Source organism: Chenopodium quinoa, unplaced genomic scaffold, assembly GCF_001683475.1.
Source record: "Chenopodium quinoa cultivar QQ74 unplaced genomic scaffold, ASM168347v1, whole genome shotgun sequence".
Taxonomy (NCBI): domain Eukaryota; kingdom Viridiplantae; phylum Streptophyta; class Magnoliopsida; order Caryophyllales; family Amaranthaceae; genus Chenopodium; species Chenopodium quinoa.
In genome coordinates, this window is record NW_018742810.1 from 868,468 (window position 1) to 882,980 (window position 14,513).

Consider the following 14,513-nt stretch of genomic DNA (forward strand, 5'->3'; position numbering starts at 1 on the left):
GATCTTGTTGATGTGTTATTGATTGAGATATTTGTTAGACTTGAGTTTTATGGAACAGTGATTAGATGCAAATTAGTAACAAAGCATTGGTTATCTCTACTCTCGAACAATACATATGTTATAGAATACCTAAACCATAAGAATAATCTTCCCTTACACAAGAAGTTTCAACAACCATGAACGTTTTTTCAACGATGAGGATGACTAGACCGATGAATTCTCACAAAAAAAATCCCAACTCATACGGTATTTAATTCTTCAAACTTCACCCTCAATTTTCTTCCTTGTTCGTCATCATCGTTGAGAGTTGTGGCGACTTGCAAAGACCTAGTTTTGTGTTTAGATTTGAGTAATGAAAAGGATCATTATTGATAGAGTATAAAATATATTCCTGGACCTCAACCACCAGCTTAACCTTTTGGTTAAGATGGTCCTTTAACAAGGTATTAGAGCCAACATGACACAAAAGTCACGGGTTCGAATTTCATCCACACCCCACTTTCAAGTGAAATATTTCACGCAAGGTATGAGGCCAACAGGCTCTTATGTGAGGGGGCGTGATAGAGTATAAAATATATTCATGGACCTCAACCACCAACTTAAACTTTTGGTTAAGATAGTCCTTTAACAATCATAACCATCAGTATTACTGCATATGCAATCCATTAACAAAGCAATGGGTTGCTCTCCCTCCTATTCCAATTATCACACTTGTACCATCAACTTTATTCCAACTTATTAAAATAAATAAATAACTTTTAATAATTTAGCACTCCGTATAATATTATCTTTTGTAATCGAAGGGGGCAAAGATTAACAAATAAAAGTAACTACTATATATCAATATATGGAGTTGGTTAAAGTGTAGTATGTTTTTATATCAACTGTACACTTCTCAATCTTATGTGCTCTTATTCAAACCCTAATCAATCTCGATATGTATTCTTGTACTAAAATTAATAATCTTTCCAAGAATTTTTAAAAAAAAAAAATCATAGTTAAATTCTGAATTCGTATTTCATAGTATCATCTAGCTTGGGAGTAGCTCTTTGTAGCACATGATATTCAAGTTGGATCGATCGTCAATACAAATTATACAGTGCTTACTACCTAATCAAACTCATACGTTCCATTAACAAAATGCAAATAGTTTATTTAGTAGAGGCAAAGCACAATAACCAAACGTTGTCTATGTTGTCAAAGAAAAAGAAAGAAAGCAATATTAGGTTAACAAAATAAAAATGGTGGGTAGTACAAAAGATAGAAATGGGTAATGCTACTGTCGTATAGATTGAGTGTACTTGCATTCAATTAAAAACCAACTATAATATCGAGAATGCACCTTTTATCATTTTTTGTTGCACTTGGATGATCCTTCTTTTTATACCCTTTAAGTTGATTTTGGATGTTGACACTTCAAAATTTTGTTGGTGGGTCTATTTTTATTATTTGTAAAATAGTAAGTATACTGGTAAATTATACATTATGACTGTACTCCCAGCTTAATTGCCATGCAATTTGGCTCATCCACTTTTGATGATCGGAAAGATTTTGAATGGCACCCACTAATGATAGATATAAATTCAACTGATGGAAAATTAAACTCTGTACTTAGACTTACTTTTAGGACCATAGCTTTATTATTTATTATTGTATGAGACTATACTATAAAATATAAGTCACATATCACTTTATCAGTTGTCCTGGAAGTTCAATTTGTAAAAAAAATTAAGAGGACGGGTGACTAATACGGGTATACAAGTTTTACGAGCTACTCATATATATTGACTCATATTTTATTGGTAGGATCATAGGATTATCACCGTACAACATCAAATTTAATTCAAAAACTATTTATCATACATAATAAATTTCAAAAAAATTAAGTGGGGCATAACTTTGACCTTAGATCCACCCTTGGTTGAGAGCTAAACATTGGAGAAAGGGTATGGTGGTGTTCCACTCCATATCTTACGTAAATATGTATGAGTTCCAGATCTTCATCATCTTCCTCCCCCCCCCCCCCCCCCCACTTCACCCCCCTCATCCTCCTCCATTGGTTCATTCTCCTCTTCCTCTTTCCCTTCTTCATCATCATCATCTTCCTCTCCCCCAACTTCACCCCCCTCATCCTCCTTCATTGGTTCATTCTCCTCTTTCCATTCATCATCATCATCATCATCATCATTGTCAGAAGCACCACCATCACCCCCATCTCCTCCATATTGTTGCAAGTTTGTATTGACTGGAACATAATAGGAAGGCAGCAGAGCCTTTGCAAGTTGTTTTGATTACCAGTCCATGACTTTGCATTAAGAATCCCTGTAAAGTGGTTTAAATCATTATACAGTGTTTGGGTCCAATTTAGTCCAATTGGGCCTAGGCATTAAATGATCCAATTAAATGCCCAAGGTCAAGGTTCAACTCTCAACTTGTGCTAAAGTCAAAGGTCAGCCCTCAAAGCAAGCCAATTGGGCTAAGGCCCAACCTCTCCATGTATGAAGAGGTATAAAAGCCATCAATATTCATACATTCATATTGATGGATAGATTCATATATTCTGATATATTCAAGCAAAGCCTCAAGCAACTAATTCTCTTGCATAGTGTTCTCTTTCTACACATTGTACTGACTTTAGCATCGGAGGGGCCTTCCTCGGCAACACCCCCGAGGCTAGTTTACGTGTGTTTACTGTGCAGGAAACCTTCGGCCCAACATAACTTGGACCGAATCCAGTCTTCTCCGTTTCAGCGGACCTTCGGCAAGGTCCCATTGTTTTCACCCGAAACAATTTGGCGCCGTCTGTGGGGACCACTTTCAAAAATCTTTAAGCCAAATTTCTAACCAAGATCATCTTGCAATTATCTTAGTAGCAATGGCTAAGAACCGCAAGAGCAAAAGCCTCCGTCAAGGAGCGGGCGAAAAGCCTAAAACCCCTACACCATCATCACATTCGCCGGACCGGGACTCTCCCAAGGGTGCCGGCTCGGGGGGAGGATCATACAAGGAGGATTCCCTTTCTCCCGTAATTCATGACTCTCATTATAGGCCGAGTCACTCTCGGTCTAGCAGGGGTGAGTCCGATCATAGGACACATTCAGTGCCCCAAAGCCAACCATCGGCTGCGCGCCCTCATTCCCATACTCGGCCGAGGATCCCTTTGACGGGGCCCAGCTCGGAAGAGGTGGCAAGAGCGCTGGCAGTGCTCATGGAGGCGATGAGGGCACAAAATATGCCACCACCTCGTGATCGAACTCCTCCGCATACCCGGCATCAGCGGAGGAAGTTAGACCATGATGGTGGGAAGCTTCCTTCCTTCCGGGAACTGGAAGAGTGGGAAGAGGATTCCAGGAAAAATGAAAAAGAGAGGAAAAAGAACCCTCAATTTTTAAAAGGATCCTCATCCTCAAGACCAGAAGCGCATAAGAGCAGCAGCTCAGCTTCTCGGCCAGAATCTACTCACCGAGAACCTGAGACTGCTCGCCGAAGCGTCCTTGACCGACTTGGCGGCAAGGAACCGAGCGTGCGCAGTCGCCTCTCGTTCCCTGCAGCCGAGGCCCAGACTTCCCAGCCAGGGACGAAAACCACTCCTACCTCTCTAAGAGGGCGGAGCGCGGTCCCTTCGGCCAGGAACAAGGGCAAGGCCGTTATGCTACCCGCCAGTTCACCATTCGAGCAATGGATACTGGAAGAGCGCGTACCCACGGTTAAAATACCGTCGCACATCACATATGACGGGACCTCGGATCCGAAGGATCACGTGGCCTCGTATGAGACTCATATGCATCTTTGCCCCAGATCCGAGGCGACTTGGTGCAAATATTTCCCAACCACTCTCAAGGGGGTCGCGCAAGCGTGGATCTCCAAGGGAGTAAGGCAAGGCTCCATAACAGGGTGGGATGATCTGTCCTCCAAGTTCAGGAGCAAGTTTTCCACGGCAAACCGCCGAGAGAAGACTACTGCAGAGCTCATGAGTCTACAACAGGGGGAAACCGAAAGCCTCCGAGACTATCTGACCCGTTTCAGTAACGAGTCATCCAGCGTCTCTCAGCTGGACCAGGGGCTAGCCGTTTTTGCAATGCAGAATGGCCTTCAGCCCGGAAAGTTCCTAGATTTCATGGTCATGCATACCCCGCAGACCTTGGAGGAAGCTCTGAATGCCTCGGACAAGTTCATCCGAGCCGAAGAATGGAACAAAGCGAAAACCCAACCTCAATTTGGGGGAGGGAAACAAAGGCAAATACCCTTGTCTGAAGGCCAAGGCCATAAGGCAAAGGGAAAGTCAAAGGCCTCGGAGCAATCTTTGGCCAGCGACCCAAAGAAGGAAAGATTTGCCTCATACACAGGCAGATACGAGTCCTACACTCCGCTCTCTCTTCCACGTGCCAAAATTTACAGCGTGACGAAGGAGGAGCAGAGTTACCGAAAGCCGAGACCACTCCCAGAGTGGTATCAGCGAAAAAATAAAAATCAGTGGTGCGAATTCCACGAGTCTTCGGGACACAACACTGAGGAGTGTATCCAAATGAAGGACCAGATAGAGGACATGGTCCGGAAGGGATACTTGAAAAAATATATCGCGGATCACCGCGAGAAAAAAGAGTCCGAGAAGTCAGCAAAGGACTCTCGACAAGACCTTGACTTCCCCCGGAAAAACAGTAAAAAGCCGGAGGGGAAATTCCCTCCGATCAATGTTATCTCGGGAGGAATATACTCTCGGAGGGAGCACAAGCGACACCTTAGAGCTTTGACTCACCAGGTGAACAACGCTGACATTCAATCTCCCCAGTCGCCGGTGCCGAACATGACGTTCGCAGCCGCCGACTGCCGGGGGATTACGTTCCCTCACGAGGATCCGTTGGTGATCATCGCCACGGTGGCCAACCACGACGTCAGTAAGGTCCTTGTTGACGGTGGCAGCGGAGCAAACATTCTGTTCCGAAAGGCCTACAATCAAATCAAGCTGAAGCCCAAGCATCTTACGCCGGTACCCTACCCGGTATCCGGGTTCAACGGGGCTTCAACTTATCCAGATGGGAAGGTGACACTTCCTGTCACCATCGGCTGCGATGAGGCAGCCAGGAACGTCATGATTGAATTTTTGGTCATCGACGCTCCTTCAGTGTACAACGTGATTTTGGGGAGACCCATAATTCATGAGATCCAAGGGGTCGTATCAACTTATCATTAGCTGATGATTTATGTCTCAGACGCCGGCTTCCCCGAAAGGATACAGGGCAACCAAAAAGACGCCCGAAGGTGCAACTACCTCAAACCATCCAATAGTCGCCCAGATGACAAGGATGAGGAGGAGAAAGAAAAAGAAAGAGAGCCGAGCACAAAAAAGCCGAAAGGCCTAAGTGCTTCGGCCCAAGGATCTGTACCCAGAGATGAAGGGCCCGAAAGGGAAAAGGCTAGCTCTTCAGCTGAGCCGCAAGACTCAGAGAGCCAGCCGAAGAACAAAAAGACTGGGACACCTGCTGACATTGGCAGCAGGCCAGATTATGAAGAGTCCAGTCCATCAGCAATGGACATGGACCAACAGACTGAAACAGTTGAGTTGGCCGAAGGAGACGGTGAGAAATGTGTAACAATCGGGATGGACCTTGATCCGAACACCCGTTGTGAACTTATTCAGCTCCTTCGGGACAACAGAGATGTGTTTGCTTTCTCGGCAGCTGATATGCCCGGGATAAGTTCAGACCTCATCTCCCATAAGCTTAATGTTGACCCGACGTGTCGACCAGTTAAGCAAAAGAAGCGGAATTACTCCGCCAATAAGAACCGAGACATCGCAGCCGAGGTCGAAAAATTGCTGGAGGCAGGATTCATCGAACCTTGCCAATATCCAGAATGGCTGGCAAATGTGGTGATGGTTCAGAAGCCCAATGGTACCTGGAGGATGTGCGTTGACTTCACGGACCTAAATAAGGCTTGTCCAAAGGATTTCTATCCCTTGCCGAGGATCGATCAGCTAGTCGATTCGACAAGTGGCCATGCCTTGCTTAGTTTCATGGACGCATTCTCGGGGTATCATCAGATCTTTATGCACCCCGACGATCGAGCAAAGACAGCATTCGTCACGAACGCTGGGGTGTACAATTACAAAATGATGCCCTTCGGATTGAAAAATGCGGGGGCAACCTATCAAAGGCTGGTGGATCAAGTTTTTGCCGATCAAAAGGGCCGAAACATGGAAGTCTATGTTGGCGATTCGATCGTCAAAAGCAAAAAACCAGAGGACCATGTAAAGGACCTGGCTGAAACTTTCGCCACCTTGAGAAAGCATCAAATGAAGCTGAATCCGAAGAAGTGTGTCTTCGGCGTGAAGTCAGGGAAATTCCTTGGGTTCATAGTCAGCAAAAGGGGGATTGATGCCAATCCCTCTAAAGTCAAAGCGGCGCTCGACCTTCCTGAGCCGAAAACGAAGCGGGATGTTAAGCGGCTCACCGGAAGAATGGCAGCCCTCTCGAGGTTCATTTCCAGAGCTTCGGATAAGGGGTTACCTTTCTTCAAAGCCCTGAAACTCCCGAAAACAAAAGAGCTCGTTTGGGAGGAAGAGCAAAAAGACGCCTTTAAACAGCTTCGGGAGCATCTGGCTCAACTCCCAACGCTGGCTAGCCCAGCTGAAGGAGAAACTTTGTACCTATATGTGGCCGTTAGCCCAGCCACCATCAGCGCAGTATTGCTGAAGGAAGAAAGTAAAAGTCAGCAACCGATCTACTTCGTCAGTCATACACTGACGGATGCCGAGACTCGCTATCCTCTACTCGAGAAAGTTGCTTTCGCGGTAGTAGTAGCTGCTTGGAAGCTGAGGCCCTATTTTGATTGTCATCAGATAGTGGTCTTAACTGATCAGCCGTTGGAAAAATTTCTCGGCAAGGTTGAAAAATCTGGTAGGCTAGCCAAGTGGGCTTTTGAGCTCACCGAATTCAGCATCAGCTACCGTCCGAGGGCTGCCATTAAGTCTCAAGCTCTAGCGGATTTCTTGGCCGAATGCTCATACCAAGAAGCGCTAGACAGTGAAAAGAAAGTCTGGACCGTGTTTACGGATGGATCTTCCACCGAAAACGGTTCAGGGGTAGGAGTAGTGATAACTTCTCCCGAAGGCAAATCCTTTGAGTATGCACTAAAGTTTTCTTTTAAGGCCTCGAACAATGAAGCCGAGGATGAGGCAGCAATCGCCGGCCTAGAATTGTGCATCTCCCTGGAAGCCGATCATGTCTGCCTAAAAACAGACTCTCAGCTAGTTGCATATCAGATCAGTGGCAGCTACAAGGCCAAAGAGCCCTCCATGATAGCTTATCTTGCCAAGATCAAATCAGTCATTGCAGAGCTGAAAACTTTTGAGGTTCAGCTGATCCCAAGGGGTCAGAATACTCAAGCCGATGCACTCTCCAAACTTGCCAGTTCATCTCTTACCGAGCTGAACAGATCTGTATATGTAGAAGTGCGTCGAGAGAGAAGTGTCGACGAAGCACCTGAAGTGTGCTGCGCTGACCCAGAGCCTAGTTGGATGGACCCCATCCTAGCTTTCAAGCTTCGGGGAGAAACTCCCGAAGATAAAGCTTTGGCCTCCAAGATGAAGAGAACCAGCTCTAGGTTCATTGTCTTCAGGGGGGAACTTCTGAAAAAGTCCTTCTCAGCCCCATTGCTGAAATGCGTGGGACCAACAGATGCAGATTATATCCTACGGGAGATTCACCTCGGCATCTGTGGGAACCACATTGGGGGAAGAACCTTAGCCCACAAGGCATTGAGGGCTGGATATTACTGGCCCACCATGATCGCAGATGCTAAGGAGCTGGTCCGGAAATGCGAAAAATGTCAAAAATACGCTCCAGTTATCCATCAGCCAGCAAGGGATCTTCAGCCGATCCTTAATCCACTCCCGTTTGCCCAATGGGGACTGGATATACTGGGACCATTTCCAGAGGCTGTGTACAAGAAAAAATGGCTGATAGTTGGAGTTGACTACTTCAGTAAATGGATCGAGGCCGAAGCAGCCTCGAACATTACAGAGCAAACTGTCAGAAAATTTATCTGGCAGAATATCATCACTCGCTTTGGCATCCCGAGAGTATTTGTCTTCGATCATGGGAGGCAATTTGATAACTTACCGCTGAAGCGGTATACAGATCAGTTCGGCATCAAACTGGCATATTCAGCGGTATGCCACCCGCAAAGTAACGGACAAGTCGAAGCTGCAAATAAACAGATCTTAAATGCCCTCAAGAAGAGGGTGGAAGATCAAAAGTCCAAGTGGCTGGAGGAGCTCCCTAGAACCCTTTGGTCCCTTCGGACAACTGAAAAAGAGGCAACGGGCCACTCACCTTTTGAACTGGTGTATGGTGCCGAAGCCGTCCTTCCAGTGGAAATTGGCTCTGAGAGCCTTCGAGTGCACCACTTCTCGGCTGAGAATGAGCGACTGATGAGGGAATCTCTCGATTTCCTCGACGAAGTAAGAGACTCAGCCCGAGACAGAATGGCCGCCTATAAGCAGAGAATCAGCAAATTTTATAACCGAAGGGTCCATGCAAGGCCTCTCAAAATTGGAGACCTTGTCCTTCGGAATGCTGCTGCAGTTCAGAAAGGCCGAATCCATGGGAAACTCTCAGCTGCATGGGAAGGACCTTATGAAATCTATGATGAGCTTCAGCCAGGGACATACCGACTTCGGCAGTTGGATGGAACTGAGTTGAAAAATCACTGGAACGCTGATGTACTGAAAAAATACCATGTGTAAACCCTTCGGGGCAGAACAATCTTTGTAAGTACATTTTCAATTAATGAAAGGCCTTGGAGCCGCCATTTATATAAATGTTTACAACTTTTTATCCTTTCAAAATTTTCTTTGTTCTATCTACTCTTTAAGGGTTTTTTATTCAGCCTCGTCTGAAACCTTCGCCTTCGGGTAACTGGGTTTCAGATTGCTGACAAAACTCGTCTTTTTAAAGAACACTGGTCTTTCAGCTGAAGTCCAACTTCAGTAAGACTTGTTCTCCAAAGACATGAGTCCATGGACAATTCTGGGATATTGCCTTAACTGAGCCTTGTATCCCAGAGAGCCATTATCCGAAACATTGCCTTAAGTTGGCCCTGTGTTTCGGGTATCCATTTTTCAAAGATAGACAGAAAATCAAGGATAACAGCAACAGTTGAAAATTGTTTAATCAGCCTCGTCTGAAACCTTCGCCTTCGGGTAACTGGGTTTCAGATTGCTGACAAAACTCGTCTTTTTAAAGAACACTGGTCTTTCAGCTGAAGTCAAACTTCAGTAAGACTTGTTCTCCAAAGACGAGTCCATGGACAATTCTGGGATATTGCCTTAACTGAGCCTTGTATCCCAGAAAGCCATTATCCGAAACATTGCCTTCAGTTGGCCCTGTGTTTTGGATATGCATCTTTTTAAAGAACACAGGTCTTTCAGCTGAAGTCCAACTTTAGTAAGATTTGTTCTCCAAAGTCATGAGTCCGTGGACAATTCTGGGATATTGCCTTAACTGAGCCTTGTATCCCAGAAAGCTAATATCCGAAGCATTGCCTTCAGTTGGCCCTGTGTTTCGGATATCCACCTTTCAGCTGAAGTCAATCTTCAGTAAGACTTGTATTCCAGAAGCACTGCCTTCAGTTGGCCCTGTGTTTCGGATACCCATTTTAAAGAGGTGAAGAAATTGTTTATTCAGCTGAAGCCATACTTCAATTTCTGGGGGGGCAAGAGGTTGTATCAGTGCAAGTTTATGTTCGGCAGAATGAAAGAAACAGTAAAGCATTCAAAAACAAAGCAGCTGAAGAAAAGAGCATCAAATTAATAATTCATGCTCAGAAATTGAGCTACAAGTTCAATTAAACTGTATCGGCAGCCGCCCACAAGCGGAAAATAACAGCTGCCGAAATACGTACATAAGCAAAAAAAAATATAAACTGTTGTACGACAAGGCAAGCTGAAGCAAAAAAAAGGCAAAAAAATTCAGAAAGCGGCAAGTCTAAAGTTGAGCGCATGATGAACCGCAAGATTCTGAAGACGACTGCCCGAGTTCCTATGCTTCAACCCGAGGATCAGACTGATCAGCGTTGTTGAGCCCCATGGTGGCCTCAGCCCCAGCAGCAGAAGAAGCAGGCTTTGCACTCTGCCGAGCCTCCCTTTCCCTCTGTTCAGCCTCCAACTCCATTCTCTCAGCTTCCTCTTCGGCTTCCTCAGCCTTAAGAATTTCAGCTTCGACTGGAGTTGCATACTTCATATGAGGGTCTTCGGGATTCTGGACCCATTCAGCACATTTGGACCAGTCCAGCTTCGGCTCAGCATGAAGGCAGACTCTTCGGCATACTCTGAACCCGTTTCTGAAACCCATTTCATATTCTTCCTGGGTATAGACACGGACTTTGAGTAGAGCCTCAGCATCAGCCAGCTTCTTCTGGGTCTCCTCCAAGTCTTCCTTGGATTTCTTCAGCTCATCTGCGAGCTTGGAGGAGGAACCTTTCAGCTCATTCAGCTCCTGCTGAACTTGGGAAGCCTTTGTCTAAGCCTGGGCCACTTCAACTTTTTTGGCCATCAGTTGATCCTCAGCCTCATGGAGTTTAGCTCTCTGAGCTTCAGCAGCAGCAGCAGCCTCTGAGAGTTGGACGTCCCTGGCCTGGAGCAGCTCTTCAGCAGCCATTCGGCTGGCTTCAAGAGCTTCTATTCGTTGCTGCACTTCAGCTTGTGCAGCAGCTCCTTCCTGAATACGGCTCTCAACGGCAGCCTTGAATTTGGAGACGTCCACTCCCATGTGCTCCTGGAGGAATTTTTCCCCTTCCATCAGTGGGGGAAAAACTTCTTTCTCCATAGCGTCGCAGAAGGTCTTGAGGGCTTCAGCAGCTTTTTTCTCGTACTCCTCACCCTTCTGCTGCTTCTCTTCAGCTGCTGCTTGCTTCAGCTTAACAAGCTTTAATTCCTCTTCAGCTACCTTCTTGTCGTGCTCAGCAGAGTCTACCCTATCTTGTAGGGTATCTATCAGCTCTACAGTGAGAGTCTGATTGTGCACGAACTGAAAACAGGAAGACAAGTTAAAAAAAATAAATAATAATAATAATAAAAATAGAGCTGAATTTTAGAGGAAATAAAGGCAAGGAAAATCACCTGCATCATCAGCAGTTGGTTAGACCTGGCTGGGTCAGGAACTGACTGCTGGATTCGCCCATCCCAGCAGTGGCCTTCAGCGACCAGATCCTTGCCCTATCTACTTCGGACATGCCAGCAAAATCGCCGAAGTAGGCTGCAGCTCCTTCTCGGTTCTGACCCCATATGAGGTCCCAGATGTGGTCTGGGATTGGAATTCGGGGGGCCGAGAAACCCATTTCTCCAGATTGCAGAGTCTGGAAGGAGGGAAAGGATGAAGATGGAGCTTGTTTAGCTTTGGATGGCTCAACATCATCCTTCTCAGAGGAGTCAATTACTATGACCTCCTCTTCTTCAGGGGTGAGGACGAAAGCCTCAACCTCTCTTGCGATGTCTGCCGTGAAACCCTCAGCACTGGGCATCACGGCATCCTTATTTTTGTGCTCAGCAGCACTCTCCTTAATTGCTTCTTGGACCCCTCCCTTAGATTCGGGAGTTCTCTGATCCACCTCCATCTCAGGAGGTGGCGGAGGGGTCTTTGGAGGTGATTGGGGTGGTGGCCGGGGAACCCTCGGCGATCCATTGCCTTCCTCGAGTTCCCTTATTGCAACGCCGATGGTCATCGGCCTCCGCTGAAAGTCATGCGGCCCAATGATGGCCATCCTTCGGCGCCTTTTCTGAAGGGGTTGCTCGTCCATATCTGAGTCTGAAGACTCTTCTTGTATTTGGTCTTCGGGACGAACAGGGGCTTTCCCTTCTCTGTGTCTGTTACTCTCTTCAGACTGTAACAGACAGGGGGGAGGAAGAATGTGAGTAAAAAAAAAAAAAAAAAAAAAAGAAAGAAAGACAGTTAAGTCTGAAAGCTCACCGAGGTCTTCAGCAAAGCCTCGTCTTCTTCAGCTGCCCTAGCTGCAGCTTCTTCTTCAGCAGCTCTGGAGGACCCTTCTCCTCCTTCGCAAGCTTTGAGAACCCGTGCAACCTCTTCGGCTGTACGGGCAGCTTCAGCTTCTTCGTCCAGCAGCTGAAACCAGGGGTCTCTCTTCTTCCACCAAGGCTTCTGCCTCTGATACAGAGCAACAACCTCAATTTGGAAGTGGGAAGAGTCTAGATGAACTTCCCTATGCCTCGGTTCAGTGATAGACGGGGCCCGTTCAGTTACAACTCATTCTCGGTTGACACCAAGACGAGCATAGTTAATGCCAACGTTGGTCTCGTCCCGCTCTGAAAAAGAAAAGGGGAAAGGTCAGTTCAGATAGGTTGGCACAGCATAAAAAAGCGAAGCGAGAGAAGAAAAAGAGATAATTAAAAAGCCTCGGCCCCAGCCGAAGAAGCTTACCATCCTTAAACTTTCGGCTGAGGCCAACAGCAGCTAGCATGTTCTCTTGGAAAACATAATGCGTATCGGGGAGCCAAGTCTCCGAGATATGCTGCATTCGGCCGCTGCCCCCCCGGTTCGGCAGCTTGCCGAAGATATGTTGTTGATCAAGGTTCGGATCTGGCCCGTTATCTGCGGGGGGACCTAGACTTCCCATCTCGGGATCAGGCTCAGCAAGGTACCGGGGAGCGCTGAAGACGCAAGGGTGGCCCGGATCTGTGGGTGCCCTAACCCAAATCCATTGACCTCTCCAGTCCTTGTCTGAAGAGTCGTTCGGCCACATGGTTAGGTACTGGGGCCGGGACTCAATCCGGTACCACCCAGAACCATGGCTTCCGTGCCCACTTTGAATATTTGGCACTAGCCGATGAAGCTTTTTGAAGCAGTGCAGGTTCGGCACATACTTGAAGAACTTGCAGACCCATAAATATGTCATCACCCTTCAGATGCTGGTGGGAGTTAACTGGCATAGGGAGATATTGTAATGGATCAGCAAGTCTCGGACGAATACGTCCAAAGGGAACCTCAGCCCGTACTGAAGCTGTCTTGTGTACACCCCCACATACCCCGGGGGTGGACGATGGATTCTATCAGATGCCGCGGGCATTCGGCACCAATACCCATCAGCTTCAAAAATGCCGTAATGCAACTCAATTTGCTCGGCAAACCGATATTGTTCGGCATTCTCCACCCACCATGAGTAGGGGCGGTTCTTTATCATGGCCGAAGCTACTTCGGCATTCTCCCACTCTGAAAACCCGGGGAGGATATCCCAAAGGACAGCGGGAACTTCATCGTCCCGTCCAGAAGCGCTCGGCCCCTCCGTTCTCTGAGGAGGAGCCGAGGAAATTGGAGTCGCCCTAATCCCTTCAGCAGTGTCAGACTCTGGCCTTTGTCCATTCCAGGTCCCAATCCTGTTCCTAGGATCGGGAATTGGCCTTGCTCTTCTTGGAGCACGGGCTCTACCTCTAACTCCTCTTGCCATTGATTATTTCGAAGAAAAAAGTCGAAAAAAAAGGGGAAGGAGTTCGAATTCGAAGAAAAATAAACTGAAATCAAAGGAATTTACCTTAATCTGAAGCGAAAGTTGCCGATTTACGAGTTGGTAGTGGCAAGTCTCAGTTTCTAAGCTTAATGCTCGGGGAATTTGCGAAGTTTTGATGCGGGCTCTTGGTTTCTCTCGAGAATTTTGGGTTTGTGTTGGTGAATAAGTGAGGAGAGAGGACGCGTCTCTGTTTATATCTCCTGGAATGGGATACGGGGAGTCCGCGTTTCAATTTCTCTTAAATACCCCACTAAGTAACCGTTAAACACACGACCTTACGATTAAACTGCCCATTATCCGTCCAACTTCCACAATCATCCGCCTTAACCGTTGTTATCTCATTAATTACGGTTTAAATTCAATTTTTTGGATTAATTAAATCATTTACTTCCCTCCTTTTCTGAATTAAATCAAACCCGACCCGCCATCCTTCCAAATCGGGTCTGGGGGGCAAGTTGTTTGGGTCCAATTTAGTCCAATTGGGCCTAGGCATTAAATGATCTAATTAAAAGCCCAAGGTCAAGGTTCAACTCTCAACTTGTGCTAAAGTCAAAGGTCAGCCCTCAAAGCAAGCCAATTGGGCTAAGGCCCAACCTCTCCATGTATGAAGAGGTATAAAAGCCATCAATATTCAACATTCATATTGATGGATAGATTCATATATTCTGATATATTCAAGCAAAGCCTCAAGCAACTAATTCTCTTGCATAATGTTCTCTTTCTACACATTGTACTGACTTTAGCATCGGAGGGGCCTTCCTCGGCAACACCCCCGAGGCTAGTTTACGTGTGTTTACTGTGCAGGAAACCTTCGGCCCAACATAACTTGGACCGAATCCAGTCTTCTCCGTTACAGCGGACCTTCGGCAAGGTCCCATTGTTTTCACCCGAAACATACAGTATGAATTCCAAATATTGTTTAAAGAAATGCTCAATGCTGCAGTGATTTATATGGTTTGATTCAGATTCAATATGAGACAATTATGCAAACTTGT